This window comes from Oncorhynchus masou, chromosome 25, assembly GCF_036934945.1.
Source record: "Oncorhynchus masou masou isolate Uvic2021 chromosome 25, UVic_Omas_1.1, whole genome shotgun sequence".
Classification (NCBI taxonomy): Eukaryota; Metazoa; Chordata; class Actinopteri; order Salmoniformes; family Salmonidae; genus Oncorhynchus; species Oncorhynchus masou.
The window spans coordinates 17604717-17624077 of NC_088236.1; the positions used below are offsets into that span (position 1 = coordinate 17604717).

At 36.1% G+C, this 19361-nt stretch overlaps 30 non-coding genes across 30 annotated transcripts; all 30 read left to right on the plus strand.

Moving 5' to 3' along the window:
• Positions 1-332: 332 nt before the first annotated feature.
• Positions 333-444, plus strand: trnal-caa (transfer RNA leucine (anticodon CAA)). Its single transcript has 2 exons — positions 333-370; positions 399-444. It is a non-coding gene; the product is annotated as a tRNA-Leu (tRNA).
• Positions 445-788: 344 nt separating this feature from the next.
• trnal-caa (transfer RNA leucine (anticodon CAA)) lies at positions 789-900 on the plus strand. The gene is made up of 2 exons: positions 789-826; positions 855-900. It is a non-coding gene; the product is annotated as a tRNA-Leu (tRNA).
• A 348-nt stretch (positions 901-1248) lies between these two features.
• Positions 1249-1360, plus strand: trnal-caa (transfer RNA leucine (anticodon CAA)). The gene is made up of 2 exons: positions 1249-1286; positions 1315-1360. It is a non-coding gene; the product is annotated as a tRNA-Leu (tRNA).
• A 348-nt stretch (positions 1361-1708) lies between these two features.
• Positions 1709-1820, plus strand: trnal-caa (transfer RNA leucine (anticodon CAA)). Its single transcript has 2 exons — positions 1709-1746; positions 1775-1820. It is a non-coding gene; the product is annotated as a tRNA-Leu (tRNA).
• Positions 1821-2168: 348 nt separating this feature from the next.
• On the plus strand, positions 2169-2280 carry trnal-caa (transfer RNA leucine (anticodon CAA)). The gene is made up of 2 exons: positions 2169-2206; positions 2235-2280. It is a non-coding gene; the product is annotated as a tRNA-Leu (tRNA).
• A 349-nt stretch (positions 2281-2629) lies between these two features.
• Positions 2630-2741, plus strand: trnal-caa (transfer RNA leucine (anticodon CAA)). Its single transcript has 2 exons — positions 2630-2667; positions 2696-2741. It is a non-coding gene; the product is annotated as a tRNA-Leu (tRNA).
• Positions 2742-3088: 347 nt separating this feature from the next.
• trnal-caa (transfer RNA leucine (anticodon CAA)) lies at positions 3089-3200 on the plus strand. The gene is made up of 2 exons: positions 3089-3126; positions 3155-3200. It is a non-coding gene; the product is annotated as a tRNA-Leu (tRNA).
• A 347-nt stretch (positions 3201-3547) lies between these two features.
• trnal-caa (transfer RNA leucine (anticodon CAA)) lies at positions 3548-3659 on the plus strand. Its single transcript has 2 exons — positions 3548-3585; positions 3614-3659. It is a non-coding gene; the product is annotated as a tRNA-Leu (tRNA).
• Positions 3660-4007: 348 nt separating this feature from the next.
• trnal-caa (transfer RNA leucine (anticodon CAA)) lies at positions 4008-4119 on the plus strand. The gene is made up of 2 exons: positions 4008-4045; positions 4074-4119. It is a non-coding gene; the product is annotated as a tRNA-Leu (tRNA).
• Positions 4120-4467: 348 nt separating this feature from the next.
• Positions 4468-4579, plus strand: trnal-caa (transfer RNA leucine (anticodon CAA)). Its single transcript has 2 exons — positions 4468-4505; positions 4534-4579. It is a non-coding gene; the product is annotated as a tRNA-Leu (tRNA).
• Positions 4580-4927: 348 nt separating this feature from the next.
• On the plus strand, positions 4928-5039 carry trnal-caa (transfer RNA leucine (anticodon CAA)). Its single transcript has 2 exons — positions 4928-4965; positions 4994-5039. It is a non-coding gene; the product is annotated as a tRNA-Leu (tRNA).
• A 348-nt stretch (positions 5040-5387) lies between these two features.
• Positions 5388-5499, plus strand: trnal-caa (transfer RNA leucine (anticodon CAA)). The gene is made up of 2 exons: positions 5388-5425; positions 5454-5499. It is a non-coding gene; the product is annotated as a tRNA-Leu (tRNA).
• A 343-nt stretch (positions 5500-5842) lies between these two features.
• trnal-caa (transfer RNA leucine (anticodon CAA)) lies at positions 5843-5954 on the plus strand. The gene is made up of 2 exons: positions 5843-5880; positions 5909-5954. It is a non-coding gene; the product is annotated as a tRNA-Leu (tRNA).
• A 349-nt stretch (positions 5955-6303) lies between these two features.
• Positions 6304-6415, plus strand: trnal-caa (transfer RNA leucine (anticodon CAA)). Its single transcript has 2 exons — positions 6304-6341; positions 6370-6415. It is a non-coding gene; the product is annotated as a tRNA-Leu (tRNA).
• A 347-nt stretch (positions 6416-6762) lies between these two features.
• trnal-caa (transfer RNA leucine (anticodon CAA)) lies at positions 6763-6874 on the plus strand. The gene is made up of 2 exons: positions 6763-6800; positions 6829-6874. It is a non-coding gene; the product is annotated as a tRNA-Leu (tRNA).
• Positions 6875-7217: 343 nt separating this feature from the next.
• trnal-caa (transfer RNA leucine (anticodon CAA)) lies at positions 7218-7329 on the plus strand. Its single transcript has 2 exons — positions 7218-7255; positions 7284-7329. It is a non-coding gene; the product is annotated as a tRNA-Leu (tRNA).
• A 348-nt stretch (positions 7330-7677) lies between these two features.
• Positions 7678-7789, plus strand: trnal-caa (transfer RNA leucine (anticodon CAA)). The gene is made up of 2 exons: positions 7678-7715; positions 7744-7789. It is a non-coding gene; the product is annotated as a tRNA-Leu (tRNA).
• A 348-nt stretch (positions 7790-8137) lies between these two features.
• Positions 8138-8249, plus strand: trnal-caa (transfer RNA leucine (anticodon CAA)). The gene is made up of 2 exons: positions 8138-8175; positions 8204-8249. It is a non-coding gene; the product is annotated as a tRNA-Leu (tRNA).
• Positions 8250-8597: 348 nt separating this feature from the next.
• Positions 8598-8709, plus strand: trnal-caa (transfer RNA leucine (anticodon CAA)). Its single transcript has 2 exons — positions 8598-8635; positions 8664-8709. It is a non-coding gene; the product is annotated as a tRNA-Leu (tRNA).
• Positions 8710-9052: 343 nt separating this feature from the next.
• Positions 9053-9164, plus strand: trnal-caa (transfer RNA leucine (anticodon CAA)). Its single transcript has 2 exons — positions 9053-9090; positions 9119-9164. It is a non-coding gene; the product is annotated as a tRNA-Leu (tRNA).
• Positions 9165-9512: 348 nt separating this feature from the next.
• Positions 9513-9624, plus strand: trnal-caa (transfer RNA leucine (anticodon CAA)). The gene is made up of 2 exons: positions 9513-9550; positions 9579-9624. It is a non-coding gene; the product is annotated as a tRNA-Leu (tRNA).
• Positions 9625-9971: 347 nt separating this feature from the next.
• On the plus strand, positions 9972-10083 carry trnal-caa (transfer RNA leucine (anticodon CAA)). The gene is made up of 2 exons: positions 9972-10009; positions 10038-10083. It is a non-coding gene; the product is annotated as a tRNA-Leu (tRNA).
• Positions 10084-10431: 348 nt separating this feature from the next.
• trnal-caa (transfer RNA leucine (anticodon CAA)) lies at positions 10432-10543 on the plus strand. The gene is made up of 2 exons: positions 10432-10469; positions 10498-10543. It is a non-coding gene; the product is annotated as a tRNA-Leu (tRNA).
• Positions 10544-10892: 349 nt separating this feature from the next.
• On the plus strand, positions 10893-11004 carry trnal-caa (transfer RNA leucine (anticodon CAA)). Its single transcript has 2 exons — positions 10893-10930; positions 10959-11004. It is a non-coding gene; the product is annotated as a tRNA-Leu (tRNA).
• A 348-nt stretch (positions 11005-11352) lies between these two features.
• Positions 11353-11464, plus strand: trnal-caa (transfer RNA leucine (anticodon CAA)). Its single transcript has 2 exons — positions 11353-11390; positions 11419-11464. It is a non-coding gene; the product is annotated as a tRNA-Leu (tRNA).
• A 362-nt stretch (positions 11465-11826) lies between these two features.
• On the plus strand, positions 11827-11938 carry trnal-caa (transfer RNA leucine (anticodon CAA)). The gene is made up of 2 exons: positions 11827-11864; positions 11893-11938. It is a non-coding gene; the product is annotated as a tRNA-Leu (tRNA).
• A 343-nt stretch (positions 11939-12281) lies between these two features.
• trnal-caa (transfer RNA leucine (anticodon CAA)) lies at positions 12282-12393 on the plus strand. The gene is made up of 2 exons: positions 12282-12319; positions 12348-12393. It is a non-coding gene; the product is annotated as a tRNA-Leu (tRNA).
• Positions 12394-12741: 348 nt separating this feature from the next.
• trnal-caa (transfer RNA leucine (anticodon CAA)) lies at positions 12742-12853 on the plus strand. Its single transcript has 2 exons — positions 12742-12779; positions 12808-12853. It is a non-coding gene; the product is annotated as a tRNA-Leu (tRNA).
• A 349-nt stretch (positions 12854-13202) lies between these two features.
• trnal-caa (transfer RNA leucine (anticodon CAA)) lies at positions 13203-13314 on the plus strand. Its single transcript has 2 exons — positions 13203-13240; positions 13269-13314. It is a non-coding gene; the product is annotated as a tRNA-Leu (tRNA).
• A 348-nt stretch (positions 13315-13662) lies between these two features.
• On the plus strand, positions 13663-13774 carry trnal-caa (transfer RNA leucine (anticodon CAA)). Its single transcript has 2 exons — positions 13663-13700; positions 13729-13774. It is a non-coding gene; the product is annotated as a tRNA-Leu (tRNA).
• The last annotated feature ends 5587 nt before the right edge of the window (positions 13775-19361 follow it).

The following is a 19361-nucleotide window of genomic DNA, read 5'->3' on the forward strand; positions in this document are numbered from 1 at the left end:
AAAGTAGCTCTTTGTCAATACCGAAACATTCTCCTCATGGTGAAAGGAAAACACATGAACGGTGATTAATCATTTGATAGATGTCATAGTTTGAGAACAGAAAACACATTGAACGGGAATTATCGTTAGATACATGTCATCATATGCCTAGTTTAGAATTCAAAAAGTTACTCAAATTCCATTAAAAAATGTTTTTTACTATATCTTTCATTAGCTTTTAACATTTTTTGTTTCCTTTTCTTTGTATCTTAAGATTTGCATGTTTCCATCAGACATATCAGACGTTATGTTACAGAATCGTGAAAAAATATGAATTTTAAGGCTTTATAATTGTCAGGATGGCCGAGTGGTCTAAGGCGCCAGACTCAAGGTGAGAATCCTTCCAAGTTACAGGGGTATTCTGGTCTCCGATTGGAGGCGAGGGTTCAAATCCCTCTTCTGACACAACTTTTGCCTTAAAAAAGTAGCTCTTTGTCAATATCGAAAACATTCTCCTCATGGTGAAAGGAAAACACATGAACGGTGATTAATCATTTGATAGATGTCATAGTTTGAGAACAGAAAACACATTGAACGGGAATTATCGTTAGATACATGTCATCATATGCCTAGTTTAGAATTCAAAAAGTTACTCATATTCCATTAAAAAATGTTTTTTACTATATCTTTCATTAGCTTTTAACATTTTTTGTTTCCTTTGTATCTTAAGATTTGCATGTTTCCATCAGACATATCAGACGTTATGTTACAGAATCGTGAAAAAATATGAATTTTAAGGCTTTATAATTGTCAGGATGGCCGAGTGGTCTAAGGCGCCAGACTCAAGGTGAGAATCCTTCCAAGTTACAGGGGTATTCTGGTCTCCGATTGGAGGCGAGGGTTCAAATCCCTCTTCTGACACAACTTTTGCCTTAAAAAAGTAGCTCTTTGTCAATATCAAAAAATTCTCCTCATGGTGAAAGGAAAACACATGAACGGTGATTAATCATTTGATAGATGTCATAGTTTGAGAACAGAAAACACATTGAACGGGAATTATCGTTAGATACATGTCATCATATGCCTAGTTTAGAATTCAAAAAGTTACTCATATTCCATTAAAAAATGTTTTTTACTATATCTTTCATTAGCTTTTAACATTTTTTGTTTCCTTTTCTTTGTATCTTAAGATTTGCATGTTTCCATCAGACATATCAGACGTTATGTTACAGAATCGTGAAAAAATATGAATTTTAAGGCTTTATAATTGTCAGGATGGCCGAGTGGTCTAAGGCGCCAGACTCAAGGTGAGAATCCTTCCAAGTTACAGGGGTATTCTGGTCTCCGATTGGAGGCGAGGGTTCAAATCCCTCTTCTGACACAACTTTTGCCTTAAAAAAGTAGCTCTTTGTCAATACCGAAACATTCTCCTCATGGTGAAAGGAAAACACATGAACGGTGATTAATCATTTGATAGATGTCATAGTTTGAGAACAGAAAACACATTGAACGGGAATTATCGTTAGATACATGTCATCATATGCCTAGTTTAGAATTCAAAAAGTTACTCATATTCCATTAAAAAATGTTTTTTACTATATCTTTCATTAGCTTTTAACATTTTTTGTTTCCTTTTCTTTGTATATTAAGATTTGCATGTTTCCATCAGACATATCAGACGTTATGTTACAGAATCGTGAAAAAATATGAATTTTAAGGCTTTATAATTGTCAGGATGGCCGAGTGGTCTAAGGCGCCAGACTCAAGGTGAGAATCCTTCCAAGTTACAGGGGTATTCTGGTCTCCGATTGGAGGCGAGGGTTCAAATCCCTCTTCTGACACAACTTTTGCCTTAAAAAAGTAGCTCTTTGTCAATATCGAAACATTATCCTCATGGTGAAAGGAAAACACATGAACGGTGATTAATCATTTGATAGATGTCATAGTTTGAGAACAGAAAACACATTGAACGGGAATTATCGTTAGATACATGTCATCATATGCCTAGTTTAGAATTCAAAAAGTTACTCATATTCCATTAAAAAATGTTTTTTACTATATCTTTCATTAGCTTTTAACATTTTTTGTTTCCTTTTCTTTGTATCTTAAGATTTGCATGTTTCCATCAGACATATCAGACGTTATGTTACAGAATCGTGAAAAAATATGAATTTTAAGGCTTTATAATTGTCAGGATGGCCGAGTGGTCTAAGGCGCCAGACTCAAGGTGAGAATCCTTCCAAGTTACAGGGGTATTCTGGTCTCCGATTGGAGGCGAGGGTTCAAATCCCTCTTCTGACACAACTTTTGCCTTAAAAAAGTAGCTCTTTGTCAATATCAAAACATTCTCCTCATGGTGAAAGGAAAACACATGAACGGTGATTAATCATTTGATAGATGTCATAGTTTGAGAACAGAAAACACATTGAACGGGAATAATCGTTAGATACATGTCATCATATGCCTAGTTTAGAATTCAAAAAGTTGCTCATATTCCATTAAAAAAAGTTTTTTACTATATCTTTCATTAGCTTTTAACATTTTTTTGTTTCCTTTTCTTTGTATCTTAAGATTTGCATGTTTCCATCAGACATATCAGACGTTATGTTACAGAATCGTGAAAAAATATGAATTTTAAGGCTTTATAATTGTCAGGATGGCCGAGTGGTCTAAGGCGCCAGACTCAAGGTGAGAATCCTTCCAAGTTACAGGGGTATTCTGGTCTCCGATTGGAGGCGAGGGTTCAAATCCCTCTTCTGACACAACTTTTGCCTTAAAAAAGTAGCTCTTTGTCAATACCGAAACATTCTCCTCATGGTGAAAGGAAAACACATGAACGGTGATTAATCATTTGATAGATGTCATAGTTTGAGAACAGAAAACACATTGAACGGGAATTATCGTTAGATACATGTCATCATATGCCTAGTTTAGAATTCAAAAAGTTACTCATATTCCATTGAAAAATGTTTTTCCTATTTCTTTCTTTAGCTTTTAACATTTTTTGTTTCCTTTTCTTTGTATCTTAAGATTTGCATGTTTCCATCAGACATATCAGACGTTATGTTACAGAATCGTGAAAAAATATGAATTTTAAGGCTTTATAATTGTCAGGATGGCCGAGTGGTCTAAGGCGCCAGACTCAAGGTGAGAATCCTTCCAAGTTACAGGGGTATTCTGGTCTCCGATTGGAGGCGAGGGTTCAAATCCCTCTTCTGACACAACTTTTGCCTTAAAAAAGTAGCTCTTTGTCAATACCGAAACATTCTCCTCATGGTGAAAGGAAAACACATGAACAGTGATTAATCATTTGATAGATGTCATAGTTTGAGAACAGAAAACACATTAAACGGGAATGATCGTTAGATACATGTCATCATATGCCTAGTTTAGAATTCAAAAAGTTACTCAAATACCATAAAAAAATGTTTTTTACTATACTTTCATTAGCTTTTAACATTTTTTGTTTCTTTTTCTTTGTATCTTAAGATTTGCATGTTTCCATCAGACATATCAGACGTTATGTTACAGAATCGTGAAAAAATATGAATTTTAAGGCTTTATAATTGTCAGGATGGCCGAGTGGTCTAAGGCGCCAGACTCAAGGTGAGAATCCTTCCAAGTTACAGGGGTATTCTGGTCTCCGATTGGAGGCGAGGGTTCAAATCCCTCTTCTGACACAACTTTTGCCTTAAAAAAGTAGCTCTTTGTCAATACCGAAACATTCTCCTCATGGTGAAAGGAAAACACATGAACGGTGATTAATCATTTGATAGATGTCATAGTTTGAGAACAGAAAACACATTGAACGGGAATTATCGTTAGATACATGTCATCATATGCCTAGTTTAGAATTCAAAAAGTTACTCATATTCCATTAAAAAATGTTTTTTACTATATCTTTCATTAGCTTTTAACATTTTTTGTTTCCTTTTCTTTGTATCTTAAGATTTGCATGTTTCCATCAGACATATCAGACGTTATGTTACAGAATCGTGAAAAAATATGAATTTTAAGGCTTTATAATTGTCAGGATGGCCGAGTGGTCTAAGGCGCCAGACTCAAGGTGAGAATCCTTCCAAGTTACAGGGGTATTCTGGTCTCCGATTGGAGGCGAGGGTTCAAATCCCTCTTCTGACACAACTTTTGCCTTAAAAAAGTAGCTCTTTGTCAATACCGAAACATTCTCCTCATGGTGAAAGGAAAACACATGAACGGTGATTAATCATTTGATAGATGTCATAGTTTGAGAACAGAAAACACATTGAACGGGAATTATCGTTAGATACATGTCATCATATGCCTAGTTTAGAATTCAAAAAGTTACTCAAATTCCATTAAAAAATGTTTTTTACTATATCTTTCATTAGCTTTTAACATTTTTTGTTTCCTTTTCTTTGTATCTTAAGATTTGCATGTTTCCATCAGACATATCAGACGTTATGTTACAGAATCGTGAAAAAATATGAATTTTAAGGCTTTATAATTGTCAGGATGGCCGAGTGGTCTAAGGCGCCAGACTCAAGGTGAGAATCCTTCCAAGTTACAGGGGTATTCTGGTCTCCGATTGGAGGCGAGGGTTCAAATCCCTCTTCTGACACAACTTTTGCCTTAAAAAAGTAGCTCTTTGTCAATATCGAAACATTCTCCTCATGGTGAAAGGAAAACACATGAACGGTGATTAATCATTTGATAGATGTCATAGTTTGAGAACAGAAAACACATTGAACGGGAATTATCGTTAGATACATGTCATCATATGCCTAGTTTAGAATTCAAAAAGTTACTCATATTCCATTAAAAAATGTTTTTTACTATATCTTTCATTAGCTTTTAACATTTTTTGTTTCCTTTTCTTTGTATCTTAAGATTTGCATGTTTCCATCAGACATATCAGACGTTATGTTACAGAATCGTGAAAAAATATGAATTTTAAGGCTTTATAATTGTCAGGATGGCCGAGTGGTCTAAGGCGCCAGACTCAAGGTGAGAATCCTTCCAAGTTACAGGGGTATTCTGGTCTCCGATTGGAGGCGAGGGTTCAAATCCCTCTTCTGACACAACTTTTGCCTTAAAAAAGTAGCTCTTTGTCAATACCGAAACATTCTCCTCATGGTGAAAGGAAAACACATGAACGGTGATTAATCATTTGATAGATGTCATAGTTTGAGAACAGAAAACACATTGAACGGGAATTATCGTTAGATACATGTCATCATATGCCTAGTTTAGAATTCAAAAAGTTACTCATATTCCATTAAAAAATGTTTTTTACTATATCTTTCATTAGCTTTTAACATTTTTTGTTTCCTTTTCTTTGTATCTTAAGATTTGCATGTTTCCATCAGACATATCAGACGTTATGTTACAGAATCGTGAAAAAATATGAATTTTAAGGCTTTATAATTGTCAGGATGGCCGAGTGGTCTAAGGCGCCAGACTCAAGGTGAGAATCCTTCCAAGTTACAGGGGTATTCTGGTCTCCGATTGGAGGCGAGGGTTCAAATCCCTCTTCTGACACAACTTTTGCCTTAAAAAAGTAGCTCTTTGTCAATACCGAAACATTCTCCTCATGGTGAAAGGAAAACACATGAACGGTGATTAATCATTTGATAGATGTCATAGTTTGAGAACAGAAAACACATTGAACGGGAATTATCGTTAGATACATGTCATCATATGCCTAGTTTAGAATTCAAAAAGTTACTCAAATTCCATTAAAAAATGTTTTTTACTATATCTTTCATTAGCTTTTAACATTTTTTGTTTCCTTTGTATCTTAAGATTTGCATGTTTCCATCAGACATATCAGACGTTATGTTACAGAATCGTGAAAAAATATGAATTTTAAGGCTTTATAATTGTCAGGATGGCCGAGTGGTCTAAGGCGCCAGACTCAAGGTGAGAATCCTTCCAAGTTACAGGGGTATTCTGGTCTCCGATTGGAGGCGAGGGTTCAAATCCCTCTTCTGACACAACTTTTGCCTTAAAAAAGTAGCTCTTTGTCAATATCGAAAAATTCTCCTCATGGTGAAAGGAAAACACATGAACGGTGATTAATCATTTGATAGATGTCATAGTTTGAGAACAGAAAACACATTGAACGGGAATTATCGTTAGATACATGTCATCATATGCCTAGTTTAGAATTCAAAAAGTTACTCATATTCCATTAAAAAATGTTTTTTACTATATCTTTCATTAGCTTTTAACATTTTTTTGTTTCCTTTTCTTTGTATCTTAAGATTTGCATGTTTCCATCAGACATATCAGACGTTATGTTACAGAATCGTGAAAAAATATGAATTTTAAGGCTTTATAATTGTCAGGATGGCCGAGTGGTCTAAGGCGCCAGACTCAAGGTGAGAATCCTTCCAAGTTACAGGGGTATTCTGGTCTCCGATTGGAGGCGAGGGTTCAAATCCCTCTTCTGACACAACTTTTGCCTTAAAAAAGTAGCTCTTTGTCAATATCGAAACATCTCCTCATGGTGAAAGGAAAACACATGAACGGTGATTAATCATTTGATAGATGTCATAGTTTGAGAACAGAAAACACATTGAACGGGAATTATCGTTAGATACATGTCATCATATGCCTAGTTTAGAATTCAAAAAGTTACTCATATTCCATTAAAAAATGTTTTTTACTATATCTTTCATTAGCTTTTAACATTTTTTGTTTCCTTTTCTTTGTATCTTAAGATTTGCATGTTTCCATCAGACATATCAGACGTTATGTTACAGAATCGTGAAAAAATATGAATTTTAAGGCTTTATAATTGTCAGGATGGCCGAGTGGTCTAAGGCGCCAGACTCAAGGTGAGAATCCTTCCAAGTTACAGGGGTATTCTGGTCTCCGATTGGAGGCGAGGGTTCAAATCCCTCTTCTGACACAACTTTTGCCTTAAAAAAGTAGCTCTTTGTCAATACCGAAACATTCTCCTCATGGTGAAAGGAAAACACATGAACGGTGATTAATCATTTGATAGATGTCATAGTTTGAGAACAGAAAACACATTGAACGGGAATTATCGTTAGATACATGTCATCATATGCCTAGTTTAGAATTCAAAAAGTTACTCAAATTCCATTAAAAAATGTTTTTTACTATATCTTTCATTAGCTTTTAACATTTTTTGTTTCCTTTGTATCTTAAGATTTGCATGTTTCCATCAGACATATCAGACGTTATGTTACAGAATCGTGAAAAAATATGAATTTTAAGGCTTTATAATTGTCAGGATGGCCGAGTGGTCTAAGGCGCCAGACTCAAGGTGAGAATCCTTCCAAGTTACAGGGGTATTCTGGTCTCCGATTGGAGGCGAGGGTTCAAATCCCTCTTCTGACACAACTTTTGCCTTAAAAAAGTAGCTCTTTGTCAATATCAAAACATTCTCCTCATGGTGAAAGGAAAACACATGAACGGTGATTAATCATTTGATAGATGTCATAGTTTGAGAACAGAAAACACATTGAACGGGAATTATCGTTAGATACATGTCATCATATGCCTAGTTTAGAATTCAAAAAGTTACTCATATTCCATTAAAAAATGTTTTTTACTATATCTTTCATTAGCTTTTAACATTTTTTGTTTCCTTTTCTTTGTATCTTAAGATTTGCATGTTTCCATCAGACATATCAGACGTTATGTTACAGAATCGTGAAAAAATATGAATTTTAAGGCTTTATAATTGTCAGGATGGCCGAGTGGTCTAAGGCGCCAGACTCAAGGTGAGAATCCTTCCAAGTTACAGGGGTATTCTGGTCTCCGATTGGAGGCGAGGGTTCAAATCCCTCTTCTGACACAACTTTTGCCTTAAAAAAGTAGCTCTTTGTCAATATCGAAACATTCTCCTCATGGTGAAAGGAAAACACATGAACGGTGATTAATCATTTGATAGATGTCATAGTTTGAGAACAGAAAACACATTGAACGGGAATTATCGTTAGATACATGTCATCATATGCCTAGTTTAGAATTCAAAAAGTTACTCATATTCCATTAAAAAATGTTTTTTACTATATCTTTCATTAGCTTTTAACATTTTTTGTTTCCTTTTCTTTGTATCTTAAGATTTGCATGTTTCCATCAGACATATCAGACGTTATGTTACAGAATCGTGAAAAAATATGAATTTTAAGGCTTTATAATTGTCAGGATGGCCGAGTGGTCTAAGGCGCCAGACTCAAGGTGAGAATCCTTCCAAGTTACAGGGGTATTCTGGTCTCCGATTGGAGGCGAGGGTTCAAATCCCTCTTCTGACACAACTTTTGCCTTAAAAAAGTAGCTCTTTGTCAATACCGAAACATTCTCCTCATGGTGAAAGGAAAACACATGAACGGTGATTAATCATTTGATAGATGTCATAGTTTGAGAACAGAAAACACATTGAACGGGAATTATCGTTAGATACATGTCATCATATGCCTAGTTTAGAATTCAAAAAGTTACTCAAATTCCATTGAAAAATGTTTTTCCTATTTCTTTCTTTAGCTTTTAACATTTTTTTGTTTCCTTTTCTTTGTATCTTAAGATTTGCATGTTTCCATCAGACATATCAGACGTTATGTTACAGAATCGTGAAAAAATATGAATTTTAAGGCTTTATAATTGTCAGGATGGCCGAGTGGTCTAAGGCGCCAGACTCAAGGTGAGAATCCTTCCAAGTTACAGGGGTATTCTGGTCTCCGATTGGAGGCGAGGGTTCAAATCCCTCTTCTGACACAACTTTTGCCTTAAAAAAGTAGCTCTTTGTCAATATCGAAAAATTCTCCTCATGGTGAAAGGAAAACACATGAACGGTGATTAATCATTTGATAGATGTCATAGTTTGAGAACAGAAAACACATTGAACGGGAATTATCGTTAGATACATGTCATCATATGCCTAGTTTAGAATTCAAAAAGTTACTCATATTCCATTAAAAAATGTTTTTTACTATATCTTTCATTAGCTTTTAACATTTTTTGTTTCCTTTGTATCTTAAGATTTGCATGTTTCCATCAGACATATCAGACGTTATGTTACAGAATCGTGAAAAAATATGAATTTTAAGGCTTTATAATTGTCAGGATGGCCGAGTGGTCTAAGGCGCCAGACTCAAGGTGAGAATCCTTCCAAGTTACAGGGGTATTCTGGTCTCCGATTGGAGGCGAGGGTTCAAATCCCTCTTCTGACACAACTTTTGCCTTAAAAAAGTAGCTCTTTGTCAATACCGAAACATTCTCCTCATGGTGAAAGGAAAACACATGAACGGTGATTAATCATTTGATAGATGTCATAGTTTGAGAACAGAAAACACATTGAACGGGAATTATCGTTAGATACATGTCATCATATGCCTAGTTTAGAATTCAAAAAGTTACTCAAATTCCATTAAAAAATGTTTTTTACTATATCTTTCATTAGCTTTTAACATTTTTTGTTTCCTTTTCTTTGTATCTTAAGATTTGCATGTTTCCATCAGACATATCAGACGTTATGTTACAGAATCGTGAAAAAATATGAATTTTAAGGCTTTATAATTGTCAGGATGGCCGAGTGGTCTAAGGCGCCAGACTCAAGGTGAGAATCCTTCCAAGTTACAGGGGTATTCTGGTCTCCGATTGGAGGCGAGGGTTCAAATCCCTCTTCTGACACAACTTTTGCCTTAAAAAAGTAGCTCTTTGTCAATACGGAAACATTCTCCTCATGGTGAAAGGAAAACACATGAACGGTGATTAATCATTTGATAGATGTCATAGTTTGAGAACAGAAAACACATTGAACGGGAATTATCGTTAGATACATGTCATCATATGCCTAGTTTAGAATTCAAAAAGTTACTCAAATTCCATTAAAAAATGTTTTTTACTATATCTTTCATTAGCTTTTAACATTTTTTGTTTCCTTTTCTTTGTATCTTAAGATTTGCATGTCTCCATCAGACATATCAGACGTTATGTTACAGAATCGTGAAAAATATTAATTTTAAGGCTTTATTATTGTCAGGATGGCCGAGTGGTCTAAGGCGCCAGACTCAAGGTGAGAATCCTTCCAAGTTACAGGGGTATTCTGGTCTCCGATTGGAGGCGAGGGTTCAAATCCCTCTTCTGACACAACTTTTGCCTTAAAAAAGTAGCTCTTTGTCAATACCGAAACATTCTCCTCATGGTGAAAGGAAAACACATGAACGGTGATTAATCATTTGATAGATGTCATAGTTTGAGAACAGAAAACACATTGAACGGGAATTATCGTTAGATACATGTCATCATATGCCTAGTTTAGAATTCAAAAAGTTACTCATATTCCATTAAAAAATGTTTTTTACTATATCTTTCATTAGCTTTTAACATTTTTTGTTTCCTTTTCTTTGTATCTTAAGATTTGCATGTTTCCATCAGACATATCAGACGTTATGTTACAGAATCGTGAAAAAATATGAATTTTAAGGCTTTATAATTGTCAGGATGGCCGAGTGGTCTAAGGCGCCAGACTCAAGGTGAGAATCCTTCCAAGTTACAGGGGTATTCTGGTCTCCGATTGGAGGCGAGGGTTCAAATCCCTCTTCTGACACAACTTTTGCCTTAAAAAAGTAGCTCTTTGTCAATACCGAAACATTCTCCTCATGGTGAAAGGAAAACACATGAACGGTGATTAATCATTTGATAGATGTCATAGTTTGAGAACAGAAAACACATTGAACGGGAATTATCGTTAGATACATGTCATCATATGCCTAGTTTAGAATTCAAAAAGTTACTCAAATTCCATTAAAAAATGTTTTTTACTATATCTTTCATTAGCTTTTAACATTTTTTTTTTGTTTTTTCTTTGTATCTTAAGATTTGCATGTTTCCATCAGACATATCAGACGTTATGTTACAGAATCGTGAAAAAATATGAATTTTAAGGCTTTATAATTGTCAGGATGGCCGAGTGGTCTAAGGCGCCAGACTCAAGGTGAGAATCCTTCCAAGTTACAGGGGTATTCTGGTCTCCGATTGGAGGCGAGGGTTCAAATCCCTCTTCTGACACAACTTTTGCCTTAAAAAAGTAGCTCTTTGTCAATACCGAAACATTCTCCTCATGGTGAAAGGAAAACACATGAACGGTGATTAATCATTTGATAGATGTCATAGTTTGAGAACAGAAAACACATTGAACGGGAATTATCGTTAGATACATGTCATCATATGCCTAGTTTAGAATTCAAAAAGTTACTCATATTCCATTAAAAAATGTTTTTTACTATATCTTTCATTAGCTTTTAACATTTTTTGTTTCCTTTTCTTTGTATCTTAAGATTTGCATGTTTCCATCAGACATATCAGACGTTATGTTACAGAATCGTGAAAAAATATGAATTTTAAGGCTTTATAATTGTCAGGATGGCCGAGTGGTCTAAGGCGCCAGACTCAAGGTGAGAATCCTTCCAAGTTACAGGGGTATTCTGGTCTCCGATTGGAGGCGAGGGTTCAAATCCCTCTTCTGACACAACTTTTGCCTTAAAAAAGTAGCTCTTTGTCAATAGCTCTTTGTCAATACCGAAACATTCTCCTCATGGTGAAAGGAAAACACATGAACGGTGATTAATCATTTGATAGATGTCATAGTTTGAGAACAGAAAACACATTGAACGGGAATTATCGTTAGATACATGTCATCATATGCCTAGTTTAGAATTCAAAAAGTTACTCAAATTCCATTAAAAAATGTTTTTTACTATATCTTTCATTAGCTTTTAACATTTTTTGTTTCCTTTTCTTTGTATCTTAAGATTTGCATGTTTCCATCAGACATATCAGACGTTATGTTACAGAATCGTGAAAAAATATGAATTTTAAGGCTTTATAATTGTCAGGATGGCCGAGTGGTCTAAGGCGCCAGACTCAAGGTGAGAATCCTTCCAAGTTACAGGGGTATTCTGGTCTCCGATTGGAGGCGAGGGTTCAAATCCCTCTTCTGACACAACTTTAGCCTTAAAAAAGTAGCTCTTTGTCAATACCGAAACATTCTCCTCATGGTGAAAGGAAAACACATGAACGGTCATTAATCATTTGATAGATGTCATAGTTTGAGAACAGAAAACACATTGAACGGGAATTATCGTTAGATACATGTCATCATATGCCTAGTTTAGAATTCAAAAAGTTACTCAAATTCCATTAAAAAATGTTTTTTACTATATCTTTCATTAGCTTTTAACATTTTTTGTTTCCTTTGTATCTTAAGATTTGCATGTTTCCATCAGACATATCAGACGTTATGTTACAGAATCGTGAAAAAATATGAATTTTAAGGCTTTATAATTGTCAGGATGGCCGAGTGGTCTAAGGCGCCAGACTCAAGGTGAGAATCCTTCCAAGTTACAGGGGTATTCTGGTCTCCGATTGGAGGCGAGGGTTCAAATCCCTCTTCTGACACAACTTTTGCCTTAAAAAAGTAGCTCTTTGTCAATACCGAAACATTCTCCTCATGGTGAAAGGAAAACACATGAACGGTGATTAATCATTTGATAGATGTCATAGTTTGAGAACAGAAAACACATTGAACGGGAATTATCGTTAGATACATGTCATCATATGCCTAGTTTAGAATTCAAAAAGTTACTCAAATTCCATTAAAAAATGTTTTTTACTATATCTTTCATTAGCTTTTAACATTTTTTGTTTCCTTTTCTTTGTATCTTAAGATTTGCATGTTTCCATCAGACATATCAGACGTTATGTTACAGAATCGTGAAAAAATATGAATTTTAAGGCTTTATAATTGTCAGGATGGCCGAGTGGTCTAAGGCGCCAGACTCAAGGTGAGAATCCTTCCAAGTTACAGGGGTATTCTGGTCTCCGATTGGAGGCGAGGGTTCAAATCCCTCTTCTGACACAACTTTTGCCTTAAAAAAGTAGCTCTTTGTCAATATCGAAACATTCTCCTCATGGTGAAAGGAAAACACATGAACGGTGATTAATCATTTGATAGATGTCATAGTTTGAGAACAGAAAACACATTGAACGGGAATTATCGTTAGATACATGTCATCATATGCCTAGTTTAGAATTCAAAAAGTTACTCATATTCCATTAAAAAATGTTTTTTACTATATCTTTCATTAGCTTTTAACATTTTTTTGTTTCCTTTTCTTTGTATCTTAAGATTTGCATGTTTCCATCAGACATATCAGACGTTATGTTACAGAATCGTGAAAAAATATGAATTTTAAGGCTTTATAATTGTCAGGATGGCCGAGTGGTCTAAGGCGCCAGACTCAAGGTGAGAATCCTTCCAAGTTACAGGGGTATTCTGGTCTCCGATTGGAGGCGAGGGTTCAAATCCCTCTTCTGACACAACTTTTGCCTTAAAAAAGTAGCTCTTTGTCAATACCGAAACATTCTCCTCATGGTGAAAGGAAAACACATGAACGGTGATTAATCATTTGATAGATGTCATAGTTTGAGAACAGAAAACACATTGAACGGGAATTATCGTTAGATACATGTCATCATATGCCTAGTTTAGAATTCAAAAAGTTACTCAAATTCCATTAAAAAATGTTTTTTACTATATCTTTCATTAGCTTTTAACATTTTTTGTTTCCTTTTCTTTGTATCTTAAGATTTGCATGTTTCCATCAGACATATCAGACGTTATGTTACAGAATCGTGAAAAAATATGAATTTTAAGGCTTTATAATTGTCAGGATGGCCGAGTGGTCTAAGGCGCCAGACTCAAGGTGAGAATCCTTCCAAGTTACAGGGGTATTCTGGTCTCCGATTGGAGGCGAGGGTTCAAATCCCTCTTCTGACACAACTTTTGCCTTAAAAAAGTAGCTCTTTGTCAATACCGAAACATTCTCCTCATGGTGAAAGGAAAACACATGAACGGTGATTAATCATTTGATAGATGTCATAGTTTGAGAACAGAAAACACATTGAACGGGAATTATCGTTAGATACATGTCATCATATGCCTAGTTTAGAATTCAAAAAGTTACTCAAATTCCATTAAAAAATGTTTTTTACTATATCTTTCATTAGCTTTTAACATTTTTTGTTTCCTTTTCTTTGTATCTTAAGATTTGCATGTTTCCATCAGACATATCAGACGTTATGTTACAGAATCGTGAAAAAATATGAATTTTATTATCCAAAAGGCCACAAAGTGTGTCCTAACCTAACCCCCCCTGTTGATACATGGCTCTGCCCATGTATCAATAATGGTGCATATCTAAACAGTGACTTAGGTAAGATTAGTAAACTATCCTTATGTTGGACATTATCTATTCTCCCTGGGGCGTTCGTTCTTGGCTATCCTGTAGCAATTCACTGTCAAGTGTCTTATCTTCTTTAAGATTTATCTGTGCTGCTTCGTATGGTTTTAAATGCCTATGTGCTTGTCTGTGTAAATAGTCACCATTCTCCCCTATCTTATTTGGCAGGCACTTGTCAATGCTACTATTTTGGCCTGTTGTGCAGAATCATTTCTGGGCAATGGTTCAGTGTCTCACACCTTAGTTCCTGAAACCAACTAAGCTTTCATTCCCCTTTTGTCTCCACTCAGTAACCGTTATCTACCCATTCTGTATCACTTTTATCTTCTCTCCTCATGCTACTCCCCAACCATCAAGGTCTCGGCAGTGCGGGGAGGGCTTCTCCGTCTGCCCTTCCTTCTATCTGTGTGTCGCTCTTTCTCATAACAGTCAGTATCAAATATGGGTAGTTTCCAAATATTTACTAAATGTCTCACTGTCCCCTTGTCTGAACTCATGGATTTTTAGAAAAATCACCTGTCTATGGTGGCTATCTCTGAGGTTATTACATAGTTTGATTAAGGTTATCTTGATGCTCTCAATGATCCTGAGTCACCACAGTCATATATCCCTGTCCTATTGGCTTAGATTAGGTTCTAAATACTTAACATAAGTCTACCATTAATCCAAGGCTTTGTCATTTCTTTCTTCTCATTGGTTGAAATTACAAATTTGTCAAAGAACTCTAAACTTGTTCATAATTATCCATTACACATATTAACTTAAAATCAGTATCACAAATGACCTTAAATTCATTATCCAAATGGCCCTCCCATGAGGCTGATCAGACCACAAAGGAAAGCCATGATAGAGTTCAAAAGTCATAACACCCTTTTAGAGTTGTGTTTCATACTATATTATACAAATTAAAGAAAAACCATCAAACATTTTCTACATGTTGTATCACAGGTTCCCAGAACATTCCCTTTATCTAAAGATTTAACGTGTTTAATTGAAACTCAGAAAATAAACTTCTAATATTCTATATGTGTGTGTACCCCTTTAAGATATCGTCTCTAGGAAACATGGAAATCTCCTCAAACTTAAAGGCTAAAAACAAACTAAACATTTCCAGGCCTTTTCAATTTGGTAGAAATATACTGTCACACCCTGACCTTAGTATCCTTTGTTTTCCTTGTTATTTTGGTTAGGTCAGGGTGTGACATGGGTGATGTATGGTTTTTGTCTCATCTAGGGTGTTTGTACTGTCTTGGGTTTTTTGTAGATTTATGGGGTTGTGTTCATTCGAGGTGTTTATGTAAGTCTATGGTTGCCTTGATTGGTTCTCAATCAGAGGCAGGTGTTTTTCGTTGTCTCTGATTGGGAACCATATTTAGGCAGCCATGTTCTTTGGGTATTTTATGGGTGATTGTTTCCTGTGTCAGTGTTTGTGCCACACGGGACTGTTTCGTTGCCAGTTCACTTTGTTATTTTGTATTTGTGTTCATGTTTAGTTTTTCTTATTAAAAACCATGGACACCTACCACGCTGCGTATTGGTCCGATCCTTGTTTCATAGTTTGAGGAAATCTGCCGTGACACATATCTCTATCTCACTCGCTCCCTTCAAGATGACAGCCCCCAGAAAACATTCCAAAGAAAGACAATGAAGCACTCCTTTTCACAGAAAAAAAAAACACTTGGTCAGCATTCATTATACTACCCCGATTCAGAGACCCAAACGTTTACTACAAACAAAACCTAATAATAATGATAATTCCATTGTACTCCCTCTAATCATTAGTTTTAAATTTCCTCAATAATTATATGTACTTAATTTAACATGCGCTACCCTTGGATACAATACTGTACTTTAAATCTATGAAATTCACCTACTACTTGACTAGTTTAGCCCAAGCTTGCTTTTCAACATTAAAACCTATTCAGTCTTTCTTCAAACAGTCTCTCAAAATGCTTGATAGGAATACCCTGCCTCACACACACACAACTATGATTAATGTGCACTGTCCCTGTAAAATAAAATTAACTCAACCTGCAATCCAGTTTACTGACCTGACATTGTTCCACGTAATGGAAACAGATTATAATGTTAGAATACCTTAACTTTCTGTTCCAGTTCACTGGTGTTACTGCAATAATCAAACCAATAATCAATAACCAGACACTATCACAAACTTTTACGATTCAACTATTCAGACCTGAATCCCTTACAGCCAAATATAGCCCAGTGAGCGCGACTAACTCTCCTCTTCTTACCAGTGGACAAAATATAACCTCTCCTCCAACCACGTTCTGCCTTACCGCTATCGTACGATTAAAACCAAACTTTACAACTGTCCCTTCTCTTTCGGCTTCACCCTTATGAAATGTCCAATACTTAAAAGTAACATGTGAGTCGCCAAATATATAACCTACATCAGTCAATCCATAAGAAAAAAAACACAATTCGATGGGCACAACTCTATCGCAATTATCTCTCCGCTATTACTTAGAATTCATTAGAATTGCGTAACTGTCTCTTCTATGATCCAGCCATTTAAAATCGACACAATTCTCAATACGTTATTCCAGCAGATCATTTAGGCAAGACAAAGTATAACATCGAAATCGCTTCGCTATTATTTAGAGTGAATTAGTCTTTCAATTTAACCTAAACAAGCTATTAAAATGTTCAGTTTATATCTCAAACAAACACTAACAACCATATATTTCCAGGCCAAACATATCAATAGTGACAGAGACGCAAATAACCCTGTTATTATAATTGTCTGTAGTCGTAAACTCTCGTTGTCTCTGCCTCTCTCTTTCTCTCCCGATTGTCGTGCCTGTCCTTCCCCTTATGTTTGCAATTGCGGTGGTTGTGTCCTACTCAGTCACAATGTTTATAGGGAGCCTTACACTCCCTGGCGAAATGTCCTGTCTCATCGCAATTGAAACATTTTCTATCATCTGATCCTGTCCATTTTTTCCCTTCTCTCTTAGGTCCCTTCCCCTTAAGGCCTCCTTTATGTTTTGTCTACAATTACCCCGATAGTTACTGTCAGATGCTCTGACTTAACCTGTTCTCTCTGTTTACAATTTCTGTGATTATGGCCTACTTTACTGCAGTGTTTACACGGTGCCTCACAATCTCTAGCAAAATGACCCGGTTTGTGACAGTTAAAGCATCTATCTCCCCCTTTCTATTGACTGTCTCTATCCACTTTTCTCAACTTTCTCCCTTCCTCTACCTCTATACACTTTCTCAATAAGGTTGCTATATCCTGTCCTCCTTTCTGTGCCTCTTCCTCTCTTCCTCCCTCAGCTCCCTGAGGACCAGCATAAGGGGGAGGGGGTACTGGACGGGCGGCACCTGATGCGGCTGACTCCGTTTCATGACCACCACCTCGTCGTCTGGATTTTCCCTCTCCCCCTGATCTGCCAGGGAGGGGTATAATTTGGGTTTAGGTGATGTCTCTGTGGGAGACGTGGGAGTCCTCTCTGTCTGCTCCTGGCTACCTAATGCTTCCTCCTTAATAGCTCCCTTTTTCTTTGCCCCCTCCGCTCTTTTTCTAGCTTTAGCCAGCCAAATACGAGCATGTCGAGCCCTTCTGTCCGTTGCTCTTCTACCTTGTCCCCACAAACCTTATTTATTTGTTTAATCATTGATTCCAGTTTTTCTATATTTAAATGTCTGTCAAATGTGTACTTTTTCCTCCATTTCGGGCCAAAATAGATGTTCCTCTTTTCTTTTCCCTGCATATATTTCTCATCTCCTGTTAATTCCGGGACCTCCTTTGAGGATTTACTACCCATGTTTAGTACAACCTTGTAGTTACTATGCTTTATTCTCACAATCTATGTCTATGTATTTCTATGATCTATGTATGTGCTCTTTTCCCGTTATCCAATTACTATAGTTGCTCTCCTGCACAATCTATGTATGTGTCTCTTTAATCTCTTACTCAATTGCTATCTTCCTTTACTATTGTATATTCTCTTAACCTATGTGTGTTTTTCCTTTCCACAAAATTCTAAAAATGGGTCAACAGGTTAGAATGCCATATGGGAATTTTAAAATCAACACCTAAACTACACAAAAACAATCAAAAATATATTTCTGAATGTAGCCCGAGCGTCAATTCCCCATAATTCGTGAATAAAGATTTATTGACCTTCGTCTCGTAGACTGGGAAAAGCAATGTATGCTGGATTCCATCACCGTCTCTGCCGACCTTAGATATATACCGGCCTGTTATAGAACCCCAATGTCAGGGGACAGGTCTTTAATTTACGGGTCAATGACCCGCCCGTGCACGGATTTCGGTGTGGTACCTTCGGACGGCAGGGACAAGTATTGGAATCCGGCTCGAAGGACCAAATTGTCACAAGAATTATGTTCTCAATGTTCATAACCCATTTCAATTAAACTACTCGGTCTGCAACCCAGAATTTGTAAGATACTGGTTGAATGAAACAGATAGAGGCCCAGCTAAAATAGTCCAAATGTTTATTCACGAGAGCGCTGGTTCGTTGTACAAAACCTTTGATTTTATACTAGCTCCTTACGCACATACTTTTGCACACAAACAGAAGGTATCCTACGCACATACTGTATCAATACCCAGCCGACAAAGATTAGGGACCGTGAGAAGCACTCCCTGCCCTCCCTCAAGATTAGGGGATACACACTGCCCTCTCCCAAATCTCTCAGAGGCCCCGAGCAAGGTCGGCACTGAATTTTGCTCAGAGAGTCTGTGTTAAGACACTAAGAAGATATAATGTACAGATACATTGTTTTACCCTAATTCTAAAATTAAACTAAAATTACACACATCCTTTATTATAATTTTACTGACTAAAACTACACACATCATTAATAATAATTTTTTGATTCTAATCAATTTCATACAATTATATGGTTTCAGGGTGGAATATTCTAATCATTCATTTAAACATATAAATTCCATTAAAAAGGGTCATAGTTATCAGGATGGATGAGAGGTCAAAGGTGGCAAACTTAAGGTGGGAACCCTTCCTGCTTATAGGGGTTTTCTGATTGGAGGAGAGGGTTCAAATCCCTCTTCTGAAAAGTTCTTGCCTAAAAAATTGGCTTTTTGTCAACATTGAGAATTTCTCCGAATAG